At 45.8% G+C, this 21,704-nt stretch overlaps 1 protein-coding gene and 1 long non-coding RNA gene across 2 annotated transcripts in view; one reads left to right on the top strand and one right to left on the bottom strand.

The window, feature by feature from the left end:
• LOC144791758 (zinc metalloproteinase-disintegrin-like VLAIP-B) overlaps window positions 1-21,704 on the top strand; it is a 4,238,988-nt gene that overhangs the window by 3,217,113 nt on the left and 1,000,171 nt on the right. The window lies entirely within an intron of this gene.
• On the bottom strand, window positions 5,178-6,117 carry LOC144791751 (uncharacterized). Its single transcript, XR_013602459.1, has 4 exons — window positions 6,033-6,117; window positions 5,904-5,929; window positions 5,732-5,796; window positions 5,178-5,350 (listed from the first exon to the last, which is right to left on the bottom strand). It is a non-coding gene; the product is annotated as an uncharacterized LOC144791751 (long non-coding RNA).

Below are 21,704 nucleotides of genomic sequence, written 5' to 3'. Positions count from 1 at the left end.
ACCGCGCTACACCTGAATCAAGGGTAGGAGGGAGAGGAGGCAGGGACACAGGGTGACAGGGCGACACACGGTCACACAAGGTGCGAGCAAGGTGTACGTGCGAGCGCGGCTGCCGATAGAGGCGGCTGCTGAGTAAGAGCCCGGGGAGTGACTGGGAGGTAGCTTGACTAGGTCCTGCTACCCGAGGTTCTCCCCGTGAGCTCCGCTTGCCACATCCTCAACCATTCTGTCCTTTCCGTGCTCCCCAAGCCTAACCCCTACAGACTTGCATCGGCCAGCGGCTGCCCGCATCTAGTCAAAAGCAACCAGCTACCTGGCCATCCAGACATTTATTAGCCATTCATCAGCTACGACCTAATTGGATCACTACCACCACATCATCACCATCAATTGGAATTAAAAAAAAAAAAGCGGAGGATTACCAAAATACCAAAAATCTTGCAGGAAACTAGAGCTACAGTAACATATCCCTCCAGGCTCCATTAGGCTCCATTAGAGCTTCGACAGAGGGGGAGAGGAACAACCCCCCCTTATCTACTTCTTATACCTACTAGCTCATAAAAACACAATAACACAATACGGCTACAAAAAAAAAAAAAGAGCATTGAGATCTGGTAGAGTTAGGCAACAACCAAAACCAAAATCCAACTCTACTTCGAAATTACGGAAAAGGAAACTGGGGATACCGGAGCCAACATCTCCAACAAACTCAAATAGTCCTCAGGAATTAGGCCCAAACGCATGCAATAAAAATAATAAAGACGGTTTAACTTTTGCAGTAATGGAAACATCGACATCAGTAGCAAATCAAAATTCATCCTCAATTCAATTTATAAATAAAAACGACCAAGTCAAGGTCCTTGCTGCATCACCCTGCCTAATTACTGCCCTCCAGCAACCAGAGCAATCACAAAGATCCATACAAAGATCCATACAACCTTTATTATCTTCAGCACCAAAGTCCCCATCAAGGGACTCAGATAATCTTGTAATCATCGATGGAATGCCAGCTAAGAAAAGATATGTTCTCACCAACCTAAGATTTATACCAAGTTCTCTTACCTTAAAGACCCTGGAACAGTTATTTACTCAAAGACAGGGAACACCCAGACAAGCAGAAGTCCTCCATTCGTCCACCATTGAGGCTGCTGCTGCCATCTCAATACCACCATCGCCTGAATTAAGAAGAGCGGCAGCACTCACTCTTCTGGCAGAACAAGAATCTACCAATCTCAATATTCCAGAAGTGGCGTCGACCAGTAAAATTTCCAGCAAAGACTGGACCTCACCAAAGAAAGCTAAGTTACCAGAGATAATATACGACCCACACTCTGTGAATCTGGGCGACACTTATTCTAGTAAGCTTAACCTACCACACCGCGGAAATCAAGACGCGATTATGGAAATTAAGGTACTGATTCACAAAGAGGAGGAAAGAGAAGATCTACCTCCTCCCCAATCAGTCAGCAGCACCCCAAACTCAACAAAGGAAATCCGAGACGCTAGAGTAAAACCATCACCGGCAACCAAAGAGCAAGGAAGTGGAATTCAACCACCGCAACTGCCAAACACCCTCCTGACTCAAACCAAGGCACACCAGCTAAACTTGAGTAGCATTACTGAACAAATAACAGCAAATAGTAAGTCAGTAGCGCAAGGGGCACCCCAGGGCTCCACTTTACTACCTTACAACGACTATCATTCCACAAATAACTCTTTAAACAGTGACATGTCCTCTATAGCAGTACAGGAGTGGGAAGAACTAGTTGCTACTTATAACTGCAAACCACCGGAAGGGAAACCTCTCGTCGACGCCCCATCAAGACTTGAGAGGAGTAACAACCCAGGAACATCAGCCCCCGAATCCATATGGGTAACAATCTTAAACACACTTCAACATTCGGCTACAGCCCTGGAATTCCAATCTCAAAAAATGGACTTGCAGCTTTGTGTTCTGCAGTCAATGGCTGATTCTATTTCAGGAATCGATTGGAAAATCTCGGAACTAAACGGCCTTATAAGGAGGGGTCAAGACGCCGTACTTGCGGCCCAACCAGCTCCACTACAACCACTACCTTGTGACCCAATTTTAGATAAATTATCATCTTGACCATCTATGTTAGGGGACCTGATAAGTGACTTAAAATCAACAGTTTTACAAACCTTAATTCCGCGAATCTCTGACCCCCCTCCCGTCCTTCCAGTGACACCAACAGGCCTATTGAACGAGCCACCGGTCGAGCAGAGGTCAGTTACCATGGCACCCTCAACCCAAACATCATCGCCCAGATTAATGGAAACTGAGTTAACTATCACTACTGCGACTACAGCTGAACCTTCTTTAATGAATATTCAGGGATCCTCCAAGACCCGCAGAAAGAAAAAAAGGAAAGGAAGGAATCGGAAGGTAATAGGTGCAAGAAAGAACTTAGAAGTACAATCTAACTCTTCTCCTTTATCACCAACCTTCGCCTGGATCCCTACAGCCAACGAAGAGTTATCTCCCCTGTACAAGGCCCCCGAAAGTATACCATCAGTGTCCCCACCGCGATGTGTGAAACCGACAATTATCGCTACTAAGAAACTTGCAACAAAAAAACTTAAACAGAAACTTCTACAATTTACAAAAACTCAATCTGCACACAATTCTTTTAATACTGAACCACCACCATCTGAAATCACTCCAATAACAGGAAGAGAGGACACCGTCATGGCCATCAACACGGAGTCACCCCAACACTCGACACGTACATCGACTAGTATCACCCAGAATCTGTGGACAGCCACTAATCAAAGTGAGCAGCTAAATGCCTTAAATACAGCAGGCCCAAGTAATTTTCCTCAACTTGCTCAACAGGGTGACAAGAGACCACCACCTAACCGAACAATACCACAGCATTCGAATAGTCCAACGTCAATCCTCTTTATTCCTGAATACACATCCCGTGGTAGGGACGACATATTGAATAGGGGAAACATACTAAGACTCCTGCACACATTAACAAACTTAGTAAACATCAGCTCCTCTGACCTTTTGGAAATACAGTTTCAGTCAAACACCGAGCCCCACCGCCCAGAGATAACAAAAGCAACATGGCACTCAGTAGAGACAGCACACAAAATTATGGAAGAAGTTGCGACATTTCAGCAATGGGGGATAGAACTGAGACTCGAAGAGCAACCCCGCTATCCAACTCCTCTTCTACCTCCTGCCAGACCCTTGACACAAAAAAGTACCACCTCAATATTAAAGGGAGCGAGAAGCAGCTCGCCCAGGATATTCCCCCGAGACATATAAAATCTCCAATTTGGGCAATACCAAAATCACAGTAGTTATCTTTCACCGAAAACCGCCAGTAATTGGAAGTCAATCCAACGCACAATCGTCACTACGACTATCAACAATTGACAAAAAGGGAAAGAACTTACCAACCCCTCAGTGGAGTGCAGGGCCATTAGAATTTGCTCCTGGAACATCAACGGTCTTGCCAGCAAAAGGAATGATCCTGAATTTATACAATATCTAACCACATTTGACCTTATTTTGCTCCAAGAAACTTGGGAAGAAAAAGCATTCGAGCTCCAAGGGTTCACGTCTTGCTGCATCCCGGCAAATAAAAACTCAACCTTTGGACGAAGATCAGGAGGTCTGATGTTCTTCGCATCAATACCAACAACAGGCGAAATTGAGGCAATGGATCTCCACATACCTCCCCCAAGTGCAATCCAGGTGGCAAAGATCTCACTTCAGCTAAAAAAGCAGCTCCAGGAAGTAATTATAATTAACATATATATTCACCCCAAACATAAACAAAAAGGGGCGGAAGACCTGGCCAAACTGGTGAAAAAAATAATGGAAGAAAGGATGTCCGATTCACTTATCTTGGCCGGCGACTTTAATATGCTTCTCATCAACAAAGAGAAACTCAGTGACCTTACCCAAGATTTGAATGCAGCATGGGGCGTGCCAACACAAAGCCCAATAAAAAACAAAAAACCAACGAAGCATTCAAAAAACTTACTACGACATCTGGAACAACTTAACTTAAGGGCCCTAAATGGTCGCTACGCTGATGACGACCCACCAGTAGCCACCTTCCACTCCAACAAACAATCCTCCCATCTTGATTACATATTCACATCTTTAAACATGTTTTGCTGGGTAACTTCCTTCAGAATAGGGACGAGCGAGCTCAGTGACCACCTGCCTCAAGAAACCGAAATAAGATCTACTTCTCATCTGGAAACTGAACCCCTTATAGGCTCCGACACAGATGCCAGCTCAAATTTAAAACGGCTTCGGTCTAACTTTGGCAACATTGACTCCATTAGCTCCATGGCGAACATTCTTTTCACCCAAACTCCAAGCTCCTTAACCAAGGTCACGGACGTCTGGCAAAACTTCATTAAAGCCATCAGAGAGAAAATGGAAAAAATCGTGCCCAATAACTTATGTCAAGGGCAGGGGTCTTCAAATGGGAAACACTCATCCCCAGAAACAAAAATACAAAAACGACTAATAAATCAAACATTGAGACGGCTGCGAAAGGACCCAACAAATTACAGCTTGCAAGCTGCTCTACGAAAAGCAAAAAATCAGCTAAAACGAACAAAATGGGAAACTCAGAAGCGAAGTAACGAAGACCTATGGGTAAAACTTGTTCATGAAGGGAAGCAGAAAAACAGCTTCAGATTTTGGCAAATGGTCAAAAGAATACAGAATCCTGACCACCCAGGCCAAAACTCGCACATAACAGAGGAGGTATGGACAAAACACCTATTGACGCATTTCAATACCAACGGGACCACAGAAGAGGCCGCTAGAAAGGATCTCCGCTCAAAAGTTACAAGGTACAAAACAGAAGGAAAAGACAACTACTACACCGGCACAAATACCCTCGAAATGCGGGAGCACGAGGTAACGAACACATCCAAACTTGATAAATCAAAAACAGAAGAAAGCCCCGCGAAGGTTCTCGAGTCAGGGCTAAATACAATTTTGCTGCGTGTGGTTAATGATAAAGTATCATAACCTAACCGTGCGCACAGCAGTATTAACTATTTTTCCTTCTATTCTTATGTTAAAGAACTGAATCTCTCCAAACTTAACTTATAATTTTACATGAACTTCATGTTTATTCATATATTTTCATTTTCTTTGTTTAAATAAACATTCTTGTAAATTGATCATCTTTTTCATTCTAACATTCCTGAACACATTTTTCTAATGCATGGTATTATTCGTCATACAAACATCACGAAAAACATTTTTCCCAAAAAATTGTTTCGCCGATTGTTGAGCTGGATGGCCCCATGCATTTCGGGACCGTTGTCCCTTCTTCAGGGGCCTCTGTTGAAAAAAACATTAAACATGAATATATATCAACAATATATCACTTTAAATGTTGTGCCTTAATTTTCCTTCATGATTGCCACTTTAAATTTTGAATACACCACCATAGTTCCGTGTATATATGCACTGTGCTCACATTTCATTCTCGTTTATCTGAAGACAGATCATTCTAAGTGCATAACAACTCACTACTCGTTGACTGAATATAACAGGTTTAAAACAAACAGATAGATGCTCTACTTGAATCTCAATAATAGAAAGTTAGTAGACGAAATTCTAAGACAATGTTCGTGGTGAGACTAAACTACAAGGTTGAACGTGTTCATATTGCAAGTTTTTAAATAACTGAAAGACATTTTAAAAAAGGTGGACACTCACATGAAATGTTGTTATTGAATACTTTAGCTCATAGATGACGAACTCGCTGCTAACCAGGTTGATGTCTATAGATAAGAGAGCAGTGGTAATTAGGACCTAGTTTATATTTAAAGCTCTATAACTAGTGAGAACAATTTTGCGTCAACGACAACAATAAGGGGTTTTAAAGTACCTTCAGGCATGAAAGTTAAACGTGGTCTGAAAAATGAAAAATGAAAACGCGAGGTTACCGACTGAATGGTGCGATATAAGGGTTGACTACATAAATCCACGCTACACTGTAACCCGATGATTGGCTTACCTGCAATGATTCTTAAGCGGCGGTCTACACGACGCGTTGAACTGTTAATGCGCTGCCCCGGGTTTTTCCTGAACTTAAACAAAAGTGCACCGGAAGTGAAAAAAGCCTGTAAGAAAACTTTGCCCAAAGTTAAAAAAATCGTGTCGGCCATCTTTAACTGGCACGAATGTTGCTTGATAATGTGGGATATTTAGACTGTGGTGTAATCTTACGAAGTCTATGATGAATAGCAAACGCCGAATGTAAAACCGTGCCAGGTATGGTTAACAAAAAATGATTTCTACGGACCTAAGAAATAATAAAATGATAACATACGGGGAAGAAATAAGACTCGAGAGCTGATGGAGACAACAGAATAAATTGCTAAAGCGTGAAGAATAATACTCCAATGTCCTAAATCTGATATATAACGATGTGGATGCTGTGAAGTTATGCAGAGGGTGCTATCCAATTAGGTAATGAGCATACTTTATGTGTGTACGAAAAGAGTTCCCTTACTAGTGATAGACCCTGGAATTGGGGTGACCGGTATCAATAACAACATAAATGGTTCGTGTTACATGTTCAGAACACAACGAAACAATAGTGCAGATCTTCAATATGTCATATTACATGTATTACAATAAGCATCCTAGATCTAACTTATCGTTCAAGCCCTTAGGTTCCATTGTTTGGAATTTCTTAATTAACATCACTTCCCTTTGGGATAAGATTTTACGACTATCTGTCCCTTCTTTGTTCTCAATTTTTTCAATAACCATGAATCGTACTTGGGATATGTTGTGGTTATGTGTGATCCAATGTAACGCCAAATTAGATTTAATGTTCTTATTGCGTTTCGTACTCTTATGTTCCCCAATTCTTATTTTCAATTTCCTCTCTGTTTTCCCTATGTACATAAGTCCACAAGGACATTTTATGCAGTAAATCACAAAGTTCGAGTTACAGTCGGCTGTGAATCTTAACCTGATTTTAGCTCCTGTTCTTGGATGAGTTACAAAGTCTAAATACAATTTTCCCATCTGACATCAGACAGCAAATAACAAGGGGGAGACAAACCGGAGCTCCGGGGCCGAAATGGTATACCACCTATGCTGTACAAATCAGATGTAGAATTTTGGAGCGCATCTTTAGCACCAGTATTCAATAGTACAAGGCTTACCGAGACCCTTCCCGAGTCCTGGCATGGGTCAGTCATCAGCCCGATTTATAAACACGGTAGCAAGAGGCATCCAAATAAGTATCGGCTTATTGCCCTACTAGACGTGGAGGCAAAGTATTTTGCAGGTATTATTCTGGAGGAATTAACATCATGGACAACTGAGAACTCCATCATCCCAATTAACCAAACGGGTTTCTGCAAAGGCCAAGGGACCACAACCAATCTCATGGCACTATCGCTACTAACGGGAGCGGCAAAAGAAATTAAGTCATCTTTATTCCTCTTGTTTATCGATTATACTGCCGCATTTGATCACGTGGACCGTAACAAACTCTGGCAGAAACTGGACAACTGGGGAATACCCAAACACCTCCTAGATGTGCTAATACTGCTCCACTCAAACACCTGGATTAAAATCAAACTCAGGGCGGGAACACACCTCTCGAAGTCCATCAGGAGAACAATAGAATTAAAACACGGGTGCCTACTCGCGCCCATTTTATTCAACCTCTTCCTAGCCGATCTACCGGGGGAACTCGAAAAATGCCCCAATCACGCACCTAAATTGGGGAAAATCACACTTTCTAATCTGCTATATGCGGATGACCTGTTGCTGATAAGTCGGACCCCAACGGGCCTTCAACACCTCCTGAACGCAACTCACGCTTTCTCAGCAAAGAATGCCCTTCAAATTAACTTCAATAAGTCAAAGGTTATGGCTGTGAATTATAGGAAGAAAAGGAATCCTCGCTGGCACTTGAACGGAGAAAAGCTCGACCGGGTAACCACATATAAGTACCTTGAAGTAATCTTGGACTCAAATAACACGTCAAGGGCACGGTTAAACTCCTTACGAGGGAAGGCCACACAGACTTATTTGGCATTAAAATCACTAAAGGCTAAACTACCTGACCTTACACTCAAACCTCTCCTTGAAATTTTCCGTGCCAAACTACAACCGACTCTTACCTACTGGAGCGAATCACATCACGGTAAGGATGGGGCATTGCTAAACACACTCATAGCTAACTCATATAGGGCTATTTTTAATCTTCCTAAATATGTCTCTCCAGCTCAGATTCGACTAGAATTCGGCATCCTGAAACAAACATTAGAAAGGCGGAGTGCGTATCTAGCCAGTTGGTACAAGATTCGCAACGCAGAGGCCAGCTCCTTATGTTCTAACATATGGGAAGAGTTACTACGGCATCGCAACTCCCTGCCGAGAGTCTATTTACATGAATCACTCGAAGTTCTAGGCTTGACCGATATCTGGGAAATATCAATAGATCTCTTGTCTTTCAAAAAAGTATCCAAAAAATCAGCACGTATTATTTCAGCGATTGAAGCCAAGAAGGACCTAGCAAATAGAGCGCATGGATGGTTAACGCTGGGTGATTATGGAAAAATGCAGCCACAAGTATACCTCAACATTGGCATGAAAATAAAAGTTAAAGAAAAATTCCTGAAACTACGCCTCGGTGTAATTCCCATACTCCCACACATTCCTCCCTGGGAGAGAAATAACCCTTCCCAACAGTGTCGCCTATGCAAAAACGGCAAGGACATTGTCCACATGATTTGCACCTGTCCTAGCTTAAAGGACCTGAGGTACAACTTCCTACGTCCATCCTTTAACCTATATGCCGTTCGGACCTGCAGGCAGGCAGTCAAACTGTGCTTTTCCACCAGCGACACAAAATTGGTCGTGAAGTTCTTCGACTCAACAAGGAAGAGACTTAACAATGTCTGACGGACATTTTAAGTTCTGAGGATAATCATGAACTGATTCCAACAAATCTATTTTTTAATGTAATCTAATTCGACAAATTTAAGTTCAAATGGTTTCTTTTAACAAAGATTTTATTGGTGTTTTTATAATTTTGTAAAGATTTTTATTAATCATGTACAAATAAAACAAACATTACTTACTTACTTACTTGCCAAAGAGAAGCTTGCCCTAGCTACAGAGCAGAAATTGAGTGGGTCACAACCCACTGGTGGCAGCAATATCCCTAAGGATAAAGACAGGTCCCATGAGAATTCTAGGCACCTGAGTAAGATAGTGCCCCCCTACAAAGTTGGGGATGACATCCACAAGTGGATAATTGCTTTGGAAAGGACCTGTAAAGTCCAGCAGGTCCCCCAGAGTCAGTGGGCAGCTATCTTGTGGCTCTCCTTTGAAGAAAAAGGCAGGGATAAGCTTCTCACCGTTAGGGATGAGGGTGCTAATAACTACCCTGTCATGAAGAGTGCTCTAATTGATGGGTTTGGCCTAACCACTGAACAGTACAGGTTGATGTTCAGAGATACCCAGAAGACACAGACTCAGGACAGGACTGATTTTGTTGATTGTGCCACTAAGGCTCTGGAAGGTTGGTTACTGGGAAGTAAAGTTAAGGACTATACAGGATTGTATAATTTGATCATGAGAGAACAAATCCTTAATAATTGTCAGAACCAGTTGTGGCACCAACACCTGATTGACTCAGATCTGACCTCTCCCCAAGAACTGGGAAAGAAGGCACACAAATGGGTCAGAACCAGGGTTAAGCAGAAACCCCAGAACCAAGGTGGTGATCAGAAGAAGGCAGACCAAAAGGGTGGGGATCAGAAACAGAAAGACCAGAAGTCTTCTTCAGACCCCAAAAATACTTCTAATGAGGGGGGTCCCAAAATTCCAAGAAAAAGAAGAAAGAAGGTCCAAAGAAACCTTGGTGCAATTATTGTAAAACTGCCTCTCACTGGTTTATTGAGTGCACCAAGAAAGGTACAGCCCCTACTACTGCAGCCCCTAAGGCAACTGCTCCCCCTAGTACAGTCAGCATTGATAGTTCCCAACCCAAGGCTATAGTGGGGTTAACCATAGGTACTGAGGTGGATTCTGGCTTAGACAGGATTCCAACTCAGGCTGTCCTGATCTGTGATGTGGACATGGCTATGTCCACTACTGTGAGTCCCAATACTTTGGGCAAGTACAGACAGACACCTTTGATCAATGATAAAGTGGCTCAGGCCTACAGGGACACATGTGCCAGTGTCACTATGGTGACACCTAACTTTGTGGACCCTGGACAGATTGTACTGGGTGATAATTACCTGGTGACCAATGCTAGCAATGTCACTACTACACATAGTGTGGCAGTTGTTAATTTCTCCTGGGGAGGGGTAACTGGCCTCAAAAGAGTAAGTGCAGACCTCCCAGTTGAATGTCTTTTGGTCAATGATCTAGAAAACTCAGTAAGGTCAGAAGTGGAGTATAGGACCCATGCAGAGATGTTAGGCATATCAGTACATGTCATTGCTGTGACCAGGTCACAGGCCAAAAAGTGCCACACTGAACAGGCCTTGGCTCCTGAAACTATGGACCAAGTGCCATCCAAGAGAAAGAGCAGTAGGTTTAAGGCAGTGCCTTCCCCCTGACCTCAAGTGAGGATCAGCCTTCACAGGAAGCTGATTCTGAGACTCCTGAAGGAACTGTCCTGGAGGAGCTTGAACCTGAACAGGTTGAACTTCTGGGGACAGGGGGACCTTCAAGAGCAGACTTGAGGCAGGCTCAGTTAGACTGTCCTTTCCTTGAACCCCTCAGACAGCAAGCTGCTTCTGAGGCTGATGGGAATGCTACAGGTACCCATAACGTTTATTGGGATGAAGGACTTCTTTATTCTGAGGGTAGAGACCCCAAGCCTGGTGCTTCCAGGAGGTTGGCCATACCTCAGACCTTTAGGGGTTTCCTAAAGGTCTGAGGTATGACCCATGGTTGGGGGTTGGCCCATGATATTCCCTTATGTTATGTTATGTTATGTTAATTTTGTCTTTTATAGCGCACGGCTGCTCAATAAGAGTGTCCCGGTGCTTTATTGACAACCTGTGAAAGACAAACACAACACAGAAACACAATGGGAGCTGTTAAAGGAAAAAAGGGAGTCTAAAGGGCAAAGAGCCAAGTTTTCAGGCCCTTCCTGAAGGCCAACAGGTTCGAGGTGCTACGTAGTGCGAGAGGCAGAGTGTTCCAGAGCTGTGGGGCCCGCAGCCTAAAGGAGCGTCCTCCAGTACGGGCCTTCTTCCGACGAGGAACCAGAGCAAGGAACATCGATTCTAATCTCAGAGATCGAGCCGGATGGTAAAAGGCGAGCCTCCTTTTGCAAATATTTAGCCCCAGATGCGTGGAGAGCCTTATGGGCCAAGGTCAAAGCCTTAAAAACTATCCTCTTCCGGATAGGCAGCCAATGAAGAGACTGCAAAAGGCCGGAGGCTCTGGCTCGCCTGTGAAGGCCAAATATGGCTCGCGCAGCCGTATTCTGGACCACTTGTAGCCGTTGCAAGAGGTACTCTGGCAGGCCAAGGTAGGGGACGTTGGCATAGTCCAATCTAGAACCAATTAAGGCCTGTACCGTCGTCCTCCTGTGTTCCTTAGAGAGCAGAGGAAGAAACTTCCGAAGCGTCCTGAGGAGGGCAAAACAGGTGCCAGTAAGGGCAAGGATCTGGGATCTTAAAGTCAGACCATTGTCTATCCTGATTCCCAGGTTCTTAGCTGACCGAGACGAGCAAGCTAGAGGAGACATATCAGCGGGCCACCATTCCTGCCAGTCTGGATCCGATTGACCACCGAAGAAGAGTACCTCCAATTTATCTGAGTTGCACATGAGGCTGTTCAGCTGGAACCATTCAAAAACAGCCCCAAGGCACTCACGGATACTCTCTCCATCAAAATCCTCTCCTTTCCTGCAGGTAAAGAGGAGCTGGGTATCGTCGGCATAGGATACGATCTGGGCCCCAAAAGATTCAGCCAATGCCGCCAAAGGGGTCATAAAGATGTTAAATAGAGTCGGGCTCAGCACCGAGCCCTGCGGGACTCCGACTCCCAAAGGCGGCATCTCAGCCGAGCAGGATGAGGCCCAGACCGTTTGCCGACGGCCCGCTAGAAACTATCTAAACCAGTTAAGCACCGTCCCCCTCAAACCGATCTCATGGAGTCTGCCGAGCAGACCCCCGTGGGGGACGGTGTCAAAGGCCGCCGACAGGTCAAGCATTACCAACATGGCTTTGCCGCCCGAATCCAGTGTCTCCTTGATGGCTTCAGAGACCTCCAGCAATGCCGTCTCAGTACTAAGATTAGGGCAAAACCCGGATTGCGTGGAGTGAAGCCGATCATACGATTCCAAAAAATTCGAGAGCACGCTGTGCACATGCTTCTCCAAGATTTTGGCCAACGCAGGGAGGAGAGAAATGGGCCTATAATTGGCCAACACCTCGGGGTCAAGACCAGGCTTCTTAATGAGGGGGATGACCATTGCCTGCTTCCAAGCCGAAGGGACCACCCCCCGGCTCAGGGAGAGATTCAGGAGGGGATTCGCCAACGGGTTAACCACTGCCGCCATCTTCGCCAGAAATTTGGCCGGACACGGGTCTAATGGCGAACCCGATTTAAGATTGGCCATGAGTGTCAATGACGAAGAAGCTGAAATAGGCGGAACGTCTGACAGGACTGGCCCTAAAGGAACCGCTGGAGCTGGCTCAACATCAGAGCAGGGGGAAATTAAAACCTTCCCTGGTGGAAAAGAGTCCTGAATCAGCTTTATCTTCGTGGTGAAAAAGTTGGCGAGATCAGAAACTCACAGCTCAGAAGGGGCGGTCTGGATCGAATTCGACCGCGGAGCCGTAAATTCCCTGACAATCATGAAGATCTCCTTGCAGGAATTAGCCGCAGCCTCAATCCTCCTGGCAAAATAGCCTTTCTTCTCTAGGAGAATATCCAGATGATAGGCCTTGACCATGGTTTTATACGCAAGCCTGGCGGCAGAGTCGTACTGAGCACGCCAAGCGCTTTCGGCCACCTTACACTGCCTCCGAGAGGCCACCATCGCTCCAGTAAACCACGGGGCAGAGACCCGTTTAGATCCCGAACGGGGGGCCAATATAGGGGCTAGATCATTCAGCCTGTCCAAAAGCCACGACTGCAGAGACTCCAGATCCTTATCCAAATCCCCAGTAAGGGGACAAGGATGATCATGGGATGCCTGAGCCAGCATATCGGGGGTCACCCGATGGTACGCTCTCGACACTAATCCCTGTTGTCTGAAGGCCATGCTCGAAGGCTTCTTAGTACCCAACACATGAAAACTGATCAGCCGATGGTCTGTCCAGAGGACCGGTAGAAGTGCCGCCACCTCTATAGGAGAGGTCGAAAAGACCTGATCCAAAGTATGGCCTTTATCATGCGTTGGTTCGCAGAGATAGGGGACTAGGCCCAGAGAGGCCATGACGTCGGTCAATTTGATCGCATCTGGGTCCGAACCAACATCCATGGGGACGTTAAAATCCCCAGCCAACATACAATGATCGGTTCTCAGGACCAAAGCTGACATAACGGACTGAAGCTCTTCAAAAAAAGAGCCAGCCGGGCCCGGGGGCCTATAAACTAACAGCCCTTTGACCGATTGATGCGGCGCCAATGACAAGGAAAAAGCAAGGGATTCAGACCCTGTAATAGCCTCCGTCGGGATAATCGAGCAGACAACAGATTTACTCACTACAAGTGCCACACCTCCACCCCTCCCTTCCAATCTGTCTTGCCTATAAAAATTATAATCTGGGGGAATCGCTATGGCGATATCGGAATTAGATGAGGCTCCTAACCAGGTCTCTGTCAGCATCAGGCACAGCGGCTTTTCAGTGGACAGGAGATCAAAGAGCTCCTGAGCATGGCTTCGCACTGATCTGGTGTTTAACAACAGGCAAAGATGCTTCACACTGCCCGTCTCCTGAATAATAAGCGAAGACGGGCTGTTGACAGGAGACCAGCCGCAACCCGGACATCTCCTCTTACCCCTGTACCGACTAGGAAACACTTTAAAGCACGCACAAGAGGCCTTTTGAAAGGACCGCAATTCCACAGATGTATAACACACCATGATGACCCTAGATGGATTTAGTCACAATGAGCCCGCCCGCCGCTCCGCTCGCCTCCGGGACGCTGACGGGCGCAGACGGGCTGGACTCTGGCGTGACTCCGGCGTCACTACGGCGGAACGCTGCGCGTGGAATGGCTGCTTTATATGCAGGCCAGCGTGTCCTTGTGACAGCTGGTCTGCTACCCCCGAATGACCGAGCGTGGAGGAAGACTCACCCAAGATGGCGGCCAAAGCTGGTGTGGACCGGGACCCGCAAAGCGCGGTGAAAATACTATTATAGTGCAGGTAAGGGAGCGCGATCCTAAGTAAGAACAAGATAAATGCAAATAAAATAAAAACAAATAGAGAACAGGGATATTTTAAAAAACGCTACTGCGTTCGTGAAGAGCTCGCCCTGCAGCGCGCTCGGGTGATGGAATGTCCGGGTCAGGCGTCCGAGATAGATAGCAGGACATCTAGGCAAGAACAAGACTTGGGACAGGCTGGTCCCTCACTTTCACTGGCCCCATATGTCAGAGGATACTAAGGAGTTTTGTCGCTCCTGTGTGACCTGCCAAGCCAGTGGAAAAGCAGGTGGAACAACAAAGGCCCCCCTCATACCACTACCTGTGGTGGGGGTACCCTTTGAAAGAGTTGGGATTGACATTGTTGGACCAATGGATCCCCAAACAGCCTCTGGGCACAGATTTATACTGGTGGTAGTGGATCATGCCACCAGGTATCCAGAAGCTATTCCCCTAAGGACCACAACAGCACCTGTTGTGGCAAGAGCCCTCCTGGGAGTTTTCTCAAGAGTGGGCTTTCCAAAGGAGGTTGTCTCAGACAGAGGTGCAAACTTCATGTCTGGGTACTTGACTGCTATGTGGAAAGAGTGTGGTGTTAATTACAAATTCACTACACCCTACCATCCACAGTGTAATGGGCTTGTTGAAAGGTTATGATCAAGCTTAGGCGAAGATGGGACATCTAGTGTAGTGTAGTAGTGTAGTTCCTATATTCCCAATAGGCTCTGCGCATTGGAATAACATAAACGATAGTTTGGACGTAGGACTGAGGTCGACTAGGTCTCTATTGAATATGTTAGACTTAATTATGAATGCCAGCTAGCTCAGAGGTCACTAGAAGCTTTCTCGAATTCACAAGAAGGGATTCGTTTCTGACAACCGCATAAACATGACAACTTTGCTCCCCTAGAACAAGGAGTATATCTCCAGAGAAACAATAGATGGCTATTTCACTCAGTCAATCGTGCATGCTTTGTGTCACCAGAAGTGCAGAGAAATAGAGAGACGGGCGTTTTCAATAAAAGTGGTTATTTATTGAGCAGTCTTCTTTCTCATGCAAGAGAAGTGAATTGCTATAATTACAATACTTGTCATAAAGTAAAGTGCGTACAGTAAAAGGAGTATTATGAAATAATACTGTAAAAGTATTTATATGGTTTCTAAGCCATAAGATATTTAAAACGGACAAAATACATACAATGATAAAAGTTGACTAAACGTACTCAACTGGTGCTTCTAAGATACGCCTAGCCCGGTGTACCTAACTTAAGCCTAGTACATGGGACGGAGTAAAATGAGTTGTAGTTTGAGTTAAGATAGTTTTTGCCAAGAATCTGAATCAAGAATTCTCTAAGGGTCTAATCAGCTCCGTACCTTGGTTATAGAATGAAGGAGGTCTTGTATCTCTCTCTCAGGATTGGATCTCCCAGCAACCCGCAAGGGTGACAGGGAAACACTGGAGCTGCATTTCTCGTCAGGAGAAAAGACAGCGTCTCTCTCAGTGCGTCAATGGGAGGGTCGGCTTCCTTCGGCACTCGCTTCAGCAGGGCGTCGGGCAAATAGATTGCCGGTCTGCTCCAAACCACCGTGTGTTTTGCTAGGGAAAATGTTGGTATATTTATACCTGGAAGGTGCCGAGTTTGACGTAAGGTTGGACATAAGATGTCACTAAGAACTCGCAATTCTTTCAGGACTCCAGGAGTTCTACGACAAACCAATACAGAAGCAGGGGGAATTCCCGGGCTGCTGGAGGCTTGGTTTGTTTAAGAATGCGTTGTACTTTCTAGGAGTCTATGGGAGTAGCCTTGCCGTATTTGGACTGCATTGGCTATGACTAAATATGGATATTATTCTTATGATTTTATAAGGATATGATTTGTTATAACCACATAAGGGCATAAATCGGGAATATTTAAATAGGGTCCTAGATACGTTCACAACACCCACTCCACGTATAATGTCCATCATTACTAAATGCTAAGCAATATTAAACATATACCTATGCATGTGTTTTACAGCCCACCCCAAAATACATAAAATGCATTTGAAATGGTATGTACACAAAAAATGAGTAGTATACTGTACGCTTTTCAAGCAATGATATCATTCAGATTATGCAAATATAGAACGTTCAAATATTGGCTGAATGAATCACGAAAATTACATTTATGAAATGGCTCTTAATACAGAAGAGAAGGTTGAGACCATTTCATCACATATTTATACAAGATTGTACATGTGCTAGAGGCTGAATCAAAATATTGTCTCTAGAGTTTCATAATAGAAATCTTGTTCTCTAAGAATAGTTCTACTTTAAGCAGAGTATTGTGTGCCAAAAAAAAGGTAAATATTTTGAGAACGGGGAAAAATAATTTCGCTTTCAGGGCAAAAAAATAGTTCCACAGTTTTTTAGAAGCTCCGTTTTCAAAATTGAAGGTCGAATTCAGAGTTCAGGGAACGCTGTGTGCTCACAAGTTATTTTCGTTGTTAGGAGAGAACATTATCTCAGATAGGGCTGCAAAGAATTCATCTACAACAGTAGGAGAAAGTTTGACCAAGTTCGAAAAAGCAGAAATAGTGCAAATATGAGAGGCATTGCTGTCATCGGTGTTCAGATCAGCAATGGTCACAAAAGGTGGTACCTGTGAGCTGCTTTCATCTCGTACCTCACCGTCACCTAATCGTGATGGTGAAGTCTCAACGAATGCCGTCATCAGAATAGGTAGCCGCTGGGGACAACACGTTGCATGAGCCGTTACCGAATCAAGCAAAGTATCGATATCCAAAGGTACTGCTGATCGTAGTGTGAGACAGACGTCCAACACACATTCTTCTCCGCATAGCAGGCATCGTACAACAGGTAAGATGCAATCTTGCCAGATTGGTCTGAATGAAAGAAACCATGTGGTATTCAGATCTCTTAGCCAGCCAGGACAGAAGGTGTGGGTGTTGGAGCCAGTGGCCCCAGAAGCACTCCATGACAAATGGTCTGGACCCCACACCATTGTTGAGAAAAAGGGAGAGGTCACCTACTTCATGGACCTTGGCACCCCTAGGAGCCCCCATAGGGTGCTCCATGTCAACAGACTCAAAGCATATGTTGACAGGGCAGACATGGGCTTGCTCAGGTTGCTCATGGCTACAGATGAGGGACAGGAGGAGGAGAGTGACCCTCTCCCAGACCTGTTGACTCAGAACCCTGATGATGGTTCAGTTGATGTTGTGGCCTTAGCTGGCAGCCTCACTGACCAGCAGCAACAGGACTGCAGACAAGTTCTACAGGCCTTTAGGCATATGTTTTCATTGACACCTAGTCAGACTAACTGGTGCACCCATGAGGTGGACACTGGTGACAGTCTGCCTGTAAAGAATAAGATCTACAGGCAACCTGACCATGTCAGGGACTATATAAAGACTGAGGTGCAGAAAATGCTTGAGTGGGGAGTAATTGAGCCATCAGAGAGTCCCTGGGCCAGCCCAGTAGTCCTTGTACCAAGACCTCACACCCAAGATGGTAAGAGAGAGATGAGGTTCTGTGTGGATTATAGAGGTCTCAATGCTGTTACTAGGACAGATGCTCACCCAATTCCAAGAGCAGATGAGCTCATTGATAGATTGGCTTCTGCCAAGTTTCTGAGCACATTTGATTTGACAGCTGGCTATTGGCAAATCAGGTTAGCTGAGGATGTCAAGGCCAAAACTGCTTTCTCAACCCCAGGAGGTCATTATGAATTTGTGCCCTTTGGCTTGAAGAATGCACCAGCCACTTTCCAAAGGTTGGTAGTCCTCACTGGGTTGGATGACTTTTGTGCAGCTTATATTGATGATATGCTGTCTTCAGCTCCACCTGGGAGGATCACCTGATCCACTTGAAGAAGGTTTTAGAGGCCCTGCATAAGGCAGGCATAACTATCAAGGCCACAAAGTGCCAGATAGGGCAGAGTAGGTGGGGGTCAGGTCACTGGAGAGTAAGATCCAGACCATCAAGGACTGGGCTCCTCCAACCACCCAGACACAGGTCAGAGCTTTCTTGGGCCTGTCTGGTTATTACAGAAAGTTTGTTAAGAACTATGGGTCCATTGTGACACCACTTAATGACTTGACTTCTAAAAAGATGCCAAAAAACGTTCAGTTGACAGTTAGCTGTGATGACCTGAAGAAGGCCATGTGCTCTGCACCTATCTTAAAGAGTCCTGACTACTCCAAAGAGTTTATTGTCCAAACAGATGCTTCTGAGTTGGGGGTGGGAGCTGTGCTTTCACAACTTAATGTAGATGGTCAAGACCAGCCCATTGCTTTTATTAGCAGAAGGCTGACCCCTAGAGAGAAACGTTGGTTAGCTATTGAGAGGGAGGCATTTGCTGTGGTTTGGGCCCTGAAGAAGTTGAGACCATACTTGTTTGGCACTCACTTCAAAATTCAGACAGACCATAAGCACCTCTTGTGGCTAAATCAGAAGAAGGGTGAGAATCCCAAAATACTCAGGTGGTCCATTTCCCTACAGGGGATGGACTTCACAGTGGAGCACAGACCAGGGACTGACCATGGCAATGCAGATGGTCTCTCCAGGTACTTCCACTTAGAACATGAAGACTCACCTGGTCAAGGTTAGTCTAATGTCCCTGCATTGGGGGGGTGGGGGTTATGTAGGAGAGTAGGGTCTGCTTTCCTATGGTCACCCCATTTTTTGCTTTTTGCTTCACTGGTTTTCGACTTAATGTGGCTGTGGGCCTGCTAATCAGACACACAGTCCTGCTGTTCTCTCTCTAAATTTCACACCATGTACTTTAGGTACATCACCAATTGGGATTTGGGTCACTCTAATGAGTCCCTGTACAGTGTACTATAGGTACCCAGGGCATAGGTGCACCCAAGGCCTACCAGGGGCTGCAGCATATCTTTTGCCACCCCTGGCTGGCCATCCAAACTGACACAACTGGCTGATCACTCAGCTGGGGCAAGGTCGTGTAATCACCCCTTGCTTAGATATAGTATTCCTATGTCTAACCTTATATCGAGACACATATACACCTATAAGTCACTCCTATGGTAGGCCTTAACAATCCTGAAGGCAGAGTGCTTGGTTTTATGTGAGATGGTGCTCTAGCATGAGCTGCGCCTGTCTGAAGCTTTCGGAACCATGTCCTTATAGCTGTTCTAGGATATTGCCATACCATATACTCTTAAGTGCATTATGAACCTCGCGGTCAGATGCTAACTTTGGTTTGGCTTTATCAAAACATGCCGTGTAAGGTGTCATACGCTTTGGAATACTACCCCCTCGCCAATTCTGGTGACGGGGGTAGCATTCCACCCTTCTAGAGGGAAAAGACATGTTACTTCCATTAATCCCGGTTAAAGTTAACCAGAGCCTCAGCATCACAAAATGGATGCTGCTGCCACAGACACAAGTCTGACCTCCTGCTGCTGGGAGTCCTTCCAACGAGGGAGGCTTGGACAATAGGTTTCCTGTCATAGGGAGGTGCTAGCACCACCCCAGACAGGCTATAGTGTATTGGGGCAGGGAGGGCTGAATGAAATGAGACTCTGCCTGGGGCACACAAGGTGTCCCATGCATAGTCCAGGTCAAACCGGTGCTGGGGCACTCCAGTCCCAGCTATGGCACAAAACTGGACAAAGGGAAAGGGGTGATACCACCCCCTTCCTGGGTCCCACCCATAGGAGGGACCTAGCAGGTAATCCAGCCCCTAGATTTGGTATATAGGTAGGAGCTGAGTCTCAAGACTTTAGATTTATCCTGACTGAAACTCTGATACAAAACTCTGGACCCTTAGACATCCTACTCGACGTAGAAGACTGGAGAATCTCCCTTGTGGTCAAGGAGTGACCACCCTGTGCAAGCAGGCACCATCAAGCGCTCAACGTTTGCTTTGTCATTGATCCCGCCAGAGCCCTAACACAGAGCCTGAAAAGACCTAGACTTCCAGACTTCCTTCAGCCCGATCCACAGCCACAGCAAAGCTGACACCCGTGGAGGCCACACAAGACGTGGGAACGGCCATCTTGGAAAGCCAGCAAAACACTTTCCGTGCAGCTTCTGAGGCACTTTTGAAGTTGTGCATTGGGTATTAAGAAGCCCCAGCCCCTAGCATTCACTGCACCAAAGATCACCTCTCCACACTCACCGAGTGGTGCGTGGGGCCCTTTTGCATTTTCCTGCTCGACTTGTCTGTCTGGTCACTTGCCCGTTGGCTAGTGGCCTCTGTGAGGACGAAATCCGAAATCTACAATGCTGGTCTGGTTGCTCCAGACTGGCCCTTGCTTCCCTGCAAAGGAGAAGCCCCTCCAGACCTTGCTGGCTTGGGTAAAAAGCCCTCTTTGAATCCTGCGTGGGTTGCCTTTGCCAAGGCTTGTAGACTCCAATCCCAAAGCAGGCACCGCCGACAGCCTTTGTGGGACAGTCCGTGCCCAGCTCCTGGTTGTCGTCGACACCTCCTGGTCCACGTGGCAGCAGAGACAAGCTTTGCGACATCACCTGATTGCTCCCCGACATCGCCTGGTTCCTTCCTGGTTCCATCCTGGTCACTGGCTAGTGACCCAGACTCTGTCCCCTCTGCTTTCAGGTACTCTTCATCCTCGATCTGCCCTTGGATCCAACCAGACTCTTCTCTACTGGTCGCCTGCAGCATCTTTTCTCCAAGGCTCCATAGAACTCCACGACAAAACCCGACACACTTTGGGACCTATGCACCCGCTTCCTGTGGGTGAGGTAACGCGAGTACTGCGGTGCTCCTGTGAAGATTAACCCTCCTAGTGTCCTAGTTTCAAGTGGTTAGCTTCTAGTCCAGTAGGAAGTCTCCTAAACCTTTATCTTTCTAACTTTACGCACCCATTGACCTCTATGTGTGCACGTGTGTGCATTTAGACACTGCACCCGCATCCCGTGGGGCTCCTGCTCCCTAACAACTGTTAGTCCAGTGTAGCCCCAGCAATTCCCAAGGCCCTAGGCCTTACCATTGTTCGTGACGTGGTTCTTATACCACTATTTTAGTATATGGTTTAGCGGGCCACCAGGGCCTATCCATATTTGTGCAACTTTTGTATGTTATATTAAGTTACTTGTTATGCGCTTGTGCTTCTGTGCTCATAAAGAGTTCAGGGGATTGATTTAGAAATAAATACATATATTTTGAATACATAACCTGTGTGGTGTCCTTTCATTTGATATTAAAAGGTTTGCATATGGTAAAACAGCTGGCGTCACATGCCCTCTTGAGTTAAGCCTGACTGCTTTTGTCCATGCTACCCCTAGGATAGCTAGTCTATAAGGTTGACTTTACAACCATCACCA

Source organism: Lissotriton helveticus, chromosome 11 (assembly GCF_964261635.1).
Source record: "Lissotriton helveticus chromosome 11, aLisHel1.1, whole genome shotgun sequence".
In the NCBI taxonomy this organism is placed as follows: Eukaryota; Metazoa; Chordata; class Amphibia; order Caudata; family Salamandridae; genus Lissotriton; species Lissotriton helveticus.
Note: the sequence above shows the minus strand (reverse complement) of the source record. Positions and strands in the feature narration are given on the sequence as shown.